General features: G+C 30.8%; 1 pseudogene; it reads left to right on the top strand.

The window, feature by feature from the left end:
- The first annotated feature begins 7,379 nt into the window (after positions 1 to 7,379).
- Positions 7,380 to 7,498, top strand: LOC114913661 (5S ribosomal RNA; annotated as a pseudogene).
- Positions 7,499 to 7,726: the final 228 nt, after the last annotated feature.

Below are 7,726 nucleotides of genomic sequence, written 5' to 3' on the forward strand. Positions count from 1 at the left end.
CTAACAGAATTATATATCTATACTCCATTTTTTCATAGCTCCTTTAGATCATTGATTAAGGGTCATAGATATACATCAGTTTCATTATCTGATGCTTTCGGATTCAAAATCAATAGTGACATAAAAATAAATGGCTCTTTCATGCACTTCCAAGGTGACACATTATATGGTATTAGCATCACAGACCACATGTTATAAGAAGTACTCAAATTGTGAAAGAAATTAAATCCATCTATCGCTAGATCAAGCCAGATATTGTGCGGATCACTTGCAAAGTGCAGATGATTTGCATCGAAGTCTTTTCATACTACGAGTCGATCGGATGGCTAAATATGTTTTCCTCCAAAATCCGCTGCTCATGATGCCATCTCATTTTTTTAGCTATCTTTGTGGACATATATAACCTTTGAAGTCTTGAAATTAATGAAAAGTATCTCAAAATCTTATGAGGTATCTTCTTTTCTTTCCTATTATTAGCTTTGTACCTAAGCTCACCATATTTTGGACATTCACTTGCTTGTTTGTTCTTCTTATAAAATAATATACAGTTATTTTTGTAGGCATATATAGGAATATAATCAAATCTCCAATTTTTGCATATATATTTTTACTTCAGAATATGATTTCGGAAGTCTCTCTTTGTTTGAAAGAGCTGCTTTAATCAATGCTAAATTTTAGTCAAATGACTTTTGACTCCATCGGTTCATGATTTTAATATGAAGTAATTTGATCAAAAATTTTAACTTAGAAAATTTTACAATTTGGATAGAGTGGCTCTCGTGCATTCCTTACAAGCTTTGCAAACTATTTAAAAGTTTCTTCTACCTCATTAATATTATGTTCGTGATTAGAACCGCCTTCAGATGCACTAGTAGTTATGGGTACATTTGAGCAAATATTCTGATATAAATCATCCAATAGTGAACCTATACCACCATGTTCGACAGCTTTAGCAGCATCACTATCATCTTCAATATCGTCATTATCACGCACAACTTTATTCAGATTATCCTCCCTATGCTATATCCAGCGAGTATACTTCTTATTCATACCATAACATAGCAAATGCTCCTCAATAAGTGATATGTGATGATATACCATATTGATACAACTCTTGCATGGACACTTTATCTTACTGGCACTATCAGCCTTACGTTGTGCAAACTCAATAAAATTTCGAACATCATTTTGATATTCAGGTAAAAAAATATCTCTAGCATTCATCCAACTTTTATCGATATCCATTTGACAATAAAGAAAATCATTAACAATAAAAAAAATATCCCTAGCATTCATCTGAATCGGATCTCGACCCGGATCCCGATCCAGATTCATTATTTATAGATTCTGCATATACAAATACAAGATAATTGCTATCTAATTATTTTATCATTTAAAATGATTTATATAATAAATACATCCGAGCACCAACTAATAAGTAAAGATAGGTCCTATCTCTTTCAAAAATACGTTACTTTTATTGTTGTCACAGTTTTGTTCTTTGTTCCATATCTAGAGAAAATCCGACAGCATCTACCTATAGTTCTCCAAATACACGATATAGATGGATCATATTTTAACCATATCTAATATATATTCGGAGAACAAATGAGACAATTGTGATGAAATTTTTCACAATAGAACAAAGAACACCATGACAATAATAAAAAATTGATGATTTCTGAACTGCCCAAATGAAGCATCCAAGAGCCGTTCATAGAGTCCGTTTTGAGGACTCTGGGATCGACTCTTGAACGGGAGTTTAAGGTTACATCAATACATGCATTAAATCACTACCATGCATCTCTCTATGAAAATAGAGAGATATATTCAGATTCGAACTGGATCTCGACCTAGATTTGGATCAGATCTCGATCTGGATTTCGACCTCGATCTGACCCAGATCGCGATCCGGATCCAGATCGGATCCCGAACCGAATCCTGACCCAGATCCTAAACAGGATCTGAGTCGATCTAGATCGGATCTTGATCCAAATCTCGGACTGGATCCTGATTCAGATCCGACTCGGATCGAATCCAAGTCGATCCGAATTGGATCTCGGATTGAACAATTCATATTCATTAAAAATTTATTAATAAATTATTAATAAATCATCCCCCCACCACTCCTCTCGGGCTCCGATGGTCATCTACGGGAACATCACCCCCTCCCTCGACCATTGTAGGTCGTCCATCGTAAGCTATCCACGGGAATACAACCCCCATGTCCTCCACCCCTCGACCACCATAGGCCGTTTGTGGGAACAAACCCCCCTCCCCCCACGTCCTCCAATCCCTGTTCACCACCGACCGTCCTTGGGAACAAACCCCCCTCGTCCTGTGTCCTTTGCCCCCTGACCACCGTAGACCATCCATGGGAACAAACGCCCCCATCCTCTGCCCCCCGACGCCCCTTCACCCCGGCCCGCTCCCACCGGCCCATGGTCCCCTGGCTCTCATGAAACCCCCCCACCCTCCCCTAGCCCTCACGAAACCCCCTGCTTTTGCCCTGGTATGACCCACCCCCCACCAAACAGTCCCCCTCCCTCTCCTTCCTCTCTACCCGGGCATCCAACACCCCCCGCCCCGCCCCTCCCTTCCCTGTAGAGCCAAAAAAAAAAACCGTTTATCTTAAAAGTCGGCGATGATAGCGGTGGCGGCAATAGAGGGGGGGCGCTCATCGACGAGGAAGCTCGGGAGGGTTTCGACGGGTGAGAGGGAGGGAGAGAGGGAGACAATCGGAAGGGTGGGGAGAGAGGGTCGGGAGGGTTTCACGGGAACCCAAGAAGTGATCTGGAATTTTTATAGGATTTTTAGCAACACAATTATTAGCGATGAAAAATTTACATCACTAAAAATTATTATTAGTGATGAAAATAGACTAATAATTTTTATCAAATTTTTTTTCCAAATTTTTTTTCTCTAAAAAAAATTTAATGAAAAAAATTCTCTAAAAAAATAATTTATGATGAAAATAAAATATGCATTGCTAATAACCTTTATTATCGATGAAAATAAAATTTTCATTGCTAATAATTTCTGTCAAAAAAAATTTTTCCTCTAAAAGTTTTTCACTTTAAAAAAATTTAACAAAAAAATTTCAAAAAAAATTTACGATAATAATTTCAATTATTTACAACTCTTATTTTCTGTCGTAAATAATATGTTATTTATTTTTAAAAAAGTTTTGAATTTTTGTAGATTATTTATGACTGAAATTTTACATCGCAAATAACAAATATTGTGACGTAAAATTCTGTTGCATCGTAAATATTAAATTATTTATGATGCAAATTTTTATCATAAATTATTTATTTTTAATTTATTTTTAATTTTTTATCGATTAGTTATGATAGAAATTTTTTGTTGTAAATAATTTAATACTTGTGATGTAACTAAAATTTTTATCACAACTAATAAATTATTTGCAATGAAAAATATTTTATGTCGCAAAAACCCGATATTCTTGTAGTATAATTTTTTTCTATTTTTCTCTAAATATGATATTATTTTAAAATTTAAAATCTATCTTCATCATTTACTATCTAAATAATTATCGTTAGGGTGTCATCATAAAAGACTGCCTTGATCCAATAGTCTTAGCTATGTTGATCAATAAAATTCGATTTCGATAGTTACGAATGACCGCATGATGATCCGATAGATAGAGACCATCGATAGATCTAAAAATTTGTAACAATGATCTCGATGATATTTTTACTGTACTATCAAAATTTTACTTCAATCAGACATCATTATCATGATCAATTTAATGTGGGATGATTTGAACGTTTAAATGAAAAATGAATGATCAAAAGGTCAAATAGTATCCGATTATAAGATGATTTTTTTAGATAAATGATCTTTGCTACTACTTTGATCATTTATACGGTGCTGATCATAAAATTCAAACTACACATATATAAATCATCCAAAATTTTATATCTCGTGATACTCATTTTTGAAGTTTGGAAGTAATTATATTTGTACTTTTATAAGATCTACTTAACATGGATAGTTTATGTATACGCGATTTGAATTTTACGATCACCACCATATAAATGATTAAAGTAGTAGCAAAGATCATTTATCTAAAAAATTATCTTATAATCGGATGCTTTTTAATCTTTTGTTCACTCATTTTTTATTTAGCGATCCAAATCATTTCATACTAAATTAACAATATTAATAATGTTCGATTGAAGTAAAATTTTGATAGTATACTATAAATATCATAGAAATTATTGTTACAAATTTTTAGATCCATCGATAATCTCTATCTATCAGATCATCATGCGATCATTCGTGACCGTCGAAATCAAATTTTATTGATCGACATAGCTAGAGCTATCAGATCAAGATGATCTTTTGTGGCGATATTCTAATGATAATTATTTAGATGATGAATGATGAAGATGGATTTTAAATTTTAAAATTATATCATATTCAAAAAAAAATAAAAAAAATATTCGATTGTAAAATATATTTGTGATCGATTTTTATGTTGTAAAATATTAAAAAAATGATGATTAAAAAATTGGTTATAAAATATTTAAATTATTTTTTAATTTATAAAATATTTCATCATAAATCATTTGCTATTTATTTTTTTAAAATATTTAATTTTTTATTAATTATTTGTGATGTAAAATTTCATCTCAAATAATATAATATTTGTGACGCAAATTTTACTTAGTTGCAAATATGGTTATTTGCAACATAAATTTTTTGTCACAAATAATCTTCTTTTTTTTTTAAAAAAATTCTAATTTTTCTTCGATTATTTTTGATATAAAATTTGCATCATAAATAATAGAATATTTGCGACGGAAATTAAATTTCCATCGCAAATATCTTTGTTTGTGATGCAAATATTTCATCGCATATTGTTCTATTATTTATTTTTTAAAATTTTTTTTATTTTTGATTATTATTTATGATAAAAAATTTATATCATAAATAATTAAATATTTATGATGTAAATTTATATTACATAGCAAATATCTTTATTTATGATGAAAATTTTTTATCGTAAATAATCTACTATTTATTTTTTATAAAATTTTTATTTTTTATCTATTATTTATGATGATAAATTTGTGTCACAAATAAGTTTATATTTATGACGTAAATAAAATTTGCATCACCCATATTATTTATTTGCGACACAAATTTTTTGTCACAAATAATCTACTATTTATTTATTTTTAAAAATTTTTAATTTTTCATCGATTATTTACAATGTAAATTTTGTGCCATCAATAATTTTATATTTACAATGTAAATTTTTATTCCATCGTAAATACCTTTGTTTGCAATGTCAATTTTCTATCATAAATAATTTACTATTTATTTTTTTAAAAATTTTTAATTTTTCGTCGATTATTAGCAACATAAAATTTTGATCATAAATAATTTATTATTTTTGATGCAAATAATTTTGTGGTCGCAAATACTCCCTTTGCGATACAAATTTTCTATCATCAATAATTTACTATCTATTTTAAAAAAAAAATTTTTTTTCATCGATTATTTGCGATGCAAAATTTGTATTGCAAATAGTGACTATTTGTGATGCAAAATTTAATATATATTGTAAATAATATGTTATTTATGACGAAAAGATTTTTACATCACAAATAGTTAATTATTTATGACATAAAATTTTTTCGTCGCAAATAGTTATAGTTACGATAAAATTATTATCATCGTAAATAATTACATCATAAAAATTCTATTTTCTTATAGTAAAAAAAATGATAAATAATAAAATATTATTATTATTATTTTATAAATAATAAAATATTATTATTTTATTAATAATATATTATTATTATTTTGTTAATAATAAATTATTATTATTATTTGCTTAATAATATTATTTTAAAATATATTTATCATTAAAAACTAATAAATATAAATTAAAAGAGAAAAATATTGTAAGAGGAAAATAAATTGAAATCGCATTGGACAAGCAGGAGCACAGGTGGGGGCTTCGCAAAGACCGGAGAGGAAGGAGAGGGTAGGTAAAAAATAATATTTTTATTAGTAAAATATTATTATTTGATTAATAATAAAGCATTATTATTTGCTTAATAGTAAAATATTATTATTTTATTAATAATAAAATATTATTATTAATAATACAATTTCAAATTTAGATTATACCTTACTTTTTATAAAGTGAAAACAATTTTTAGAAGACCCAGCCGTAAAATATATGAAAATAGTTAAAAAAATTTGAAATGATAACATGGTCTTGACGTGATCAGGAAGGATACGATGGTTCACTAGGGTGAGGAGGATCTCATAGAGGCACGGATGTTAGGCTTCCTAGCCTCTGACGAACTGGAGAGCGAGTGGAAGAAGGTTTCCTTCTCCTGCTCGGATGGGGTGTTGGCTTGCTGTCTCCACAGGTTTCCTGCAGCTTAAGGCCTCACATTATTGGGCCGGGCCGGGCCGGGCCTAATTGAATGAGAAACATGCAGAACTTGACTCAACATTCATGAAGCGTTCCTCCTGCTTTAAATTCCAGGCTTTCACGACCTTTTCCAGAACCTGCTGATTTCTATAATGCTCGCAGTGCAACAGTTTGACATTTCTGCTGATACAGCACAGACACATGGTTGACATGCCTCTGGATGCAGCAAAGGCAAGTGGTACATGTATCTACAGATACATGTCAGATCCATGACGCCAAGAATTGTGCCTTAACAGTGGACGAGGGTGGCTAGGAACTTATCAACCATGCTTTTGTACGGCATCTGGTTCTAAAATCTTAACATCAATAACCTATATTTATACTTATCAATGAATGTATTTTCTGTGCTAGCGGACTCATGGAGTTGAGTTTATCTTATGTCTCTTTCTTTTGATGTAGGATCTAAAGAAAAAGAAGAGGGAACTTCAAGACAACGAGGGGGAAAAGGTAAATTCCAACTTAAATTCTGATAAATAAAAGTGTTGGCGCATGGTATTGAAACTGTAGTTATGCTCTGTCCTGTGTCTGGTTCTCATGTGCTTATTTGTTTCTTTTATATTGCAAACAAAAGACAAGGCATTTGCAGGATATCTATAAATAGTTTTGCATGCTTTTTTTATTGCTCTTAATGAATTATATACGGTTCAGGCAGCTTTCTAGGGGAAGTAAAAAAGCATATGCCTGGATGAATACTATTTTCGAGCTTCCATATGTTTTGGGATTGACTTAAAGTCAAACACCTAATTTGACAATATGAAGCTAAAGAGAGAAAAATAGAAACTTTCATTAGAAAAAGTAATCGTGGGACCCAGTCGAAGAGTCCCGTGCCCTACAGGCCTGGATGGCGTAAGACGACTGTTACGTTATATGTAGGAATTTTGAATAGATCGAATATGATGCGTGTGATCATACTAGCACTAATGCAAAGGATCCCATCAGAACTCCGTAATTAAGCATGCTTGGACGAGAATAGTATTAGGATGGGTCACCCATTGTAAAGTCCTCATGTTGTACTCCTTTTAATCTTTGCCCTTTTTTCTTTTTAATTAGGAATTTTTTCTTCAATTTTTTTGATTTTCTCTTTCTTCTGGGCGACAATAACACCATTGTATGCTCGGTGATAATATAAACTGTATACATATTGTACCATGCATATTCATATACTGAAATTTTAGTGTTCATATTGAACTATGTATTGTATTTCATGTTTTATATGTTATATATATATATATATATATATATATA

The sequence above is a fragment of the Elaeis guineensis genome, chromosome 13 (genome assembly GCF_000442705.2).
Source record: "Elaeis guineensis isolate ETL-2024a chromosome 13, EG11, whole genome shotgun sequence".
Lineage (NCBI taxonomy): Eukaryota > Viridiplantae > Streptophyta > Magnoliopsida > Arecales > Arecaceae > Elaeis > Elaeis guineensis.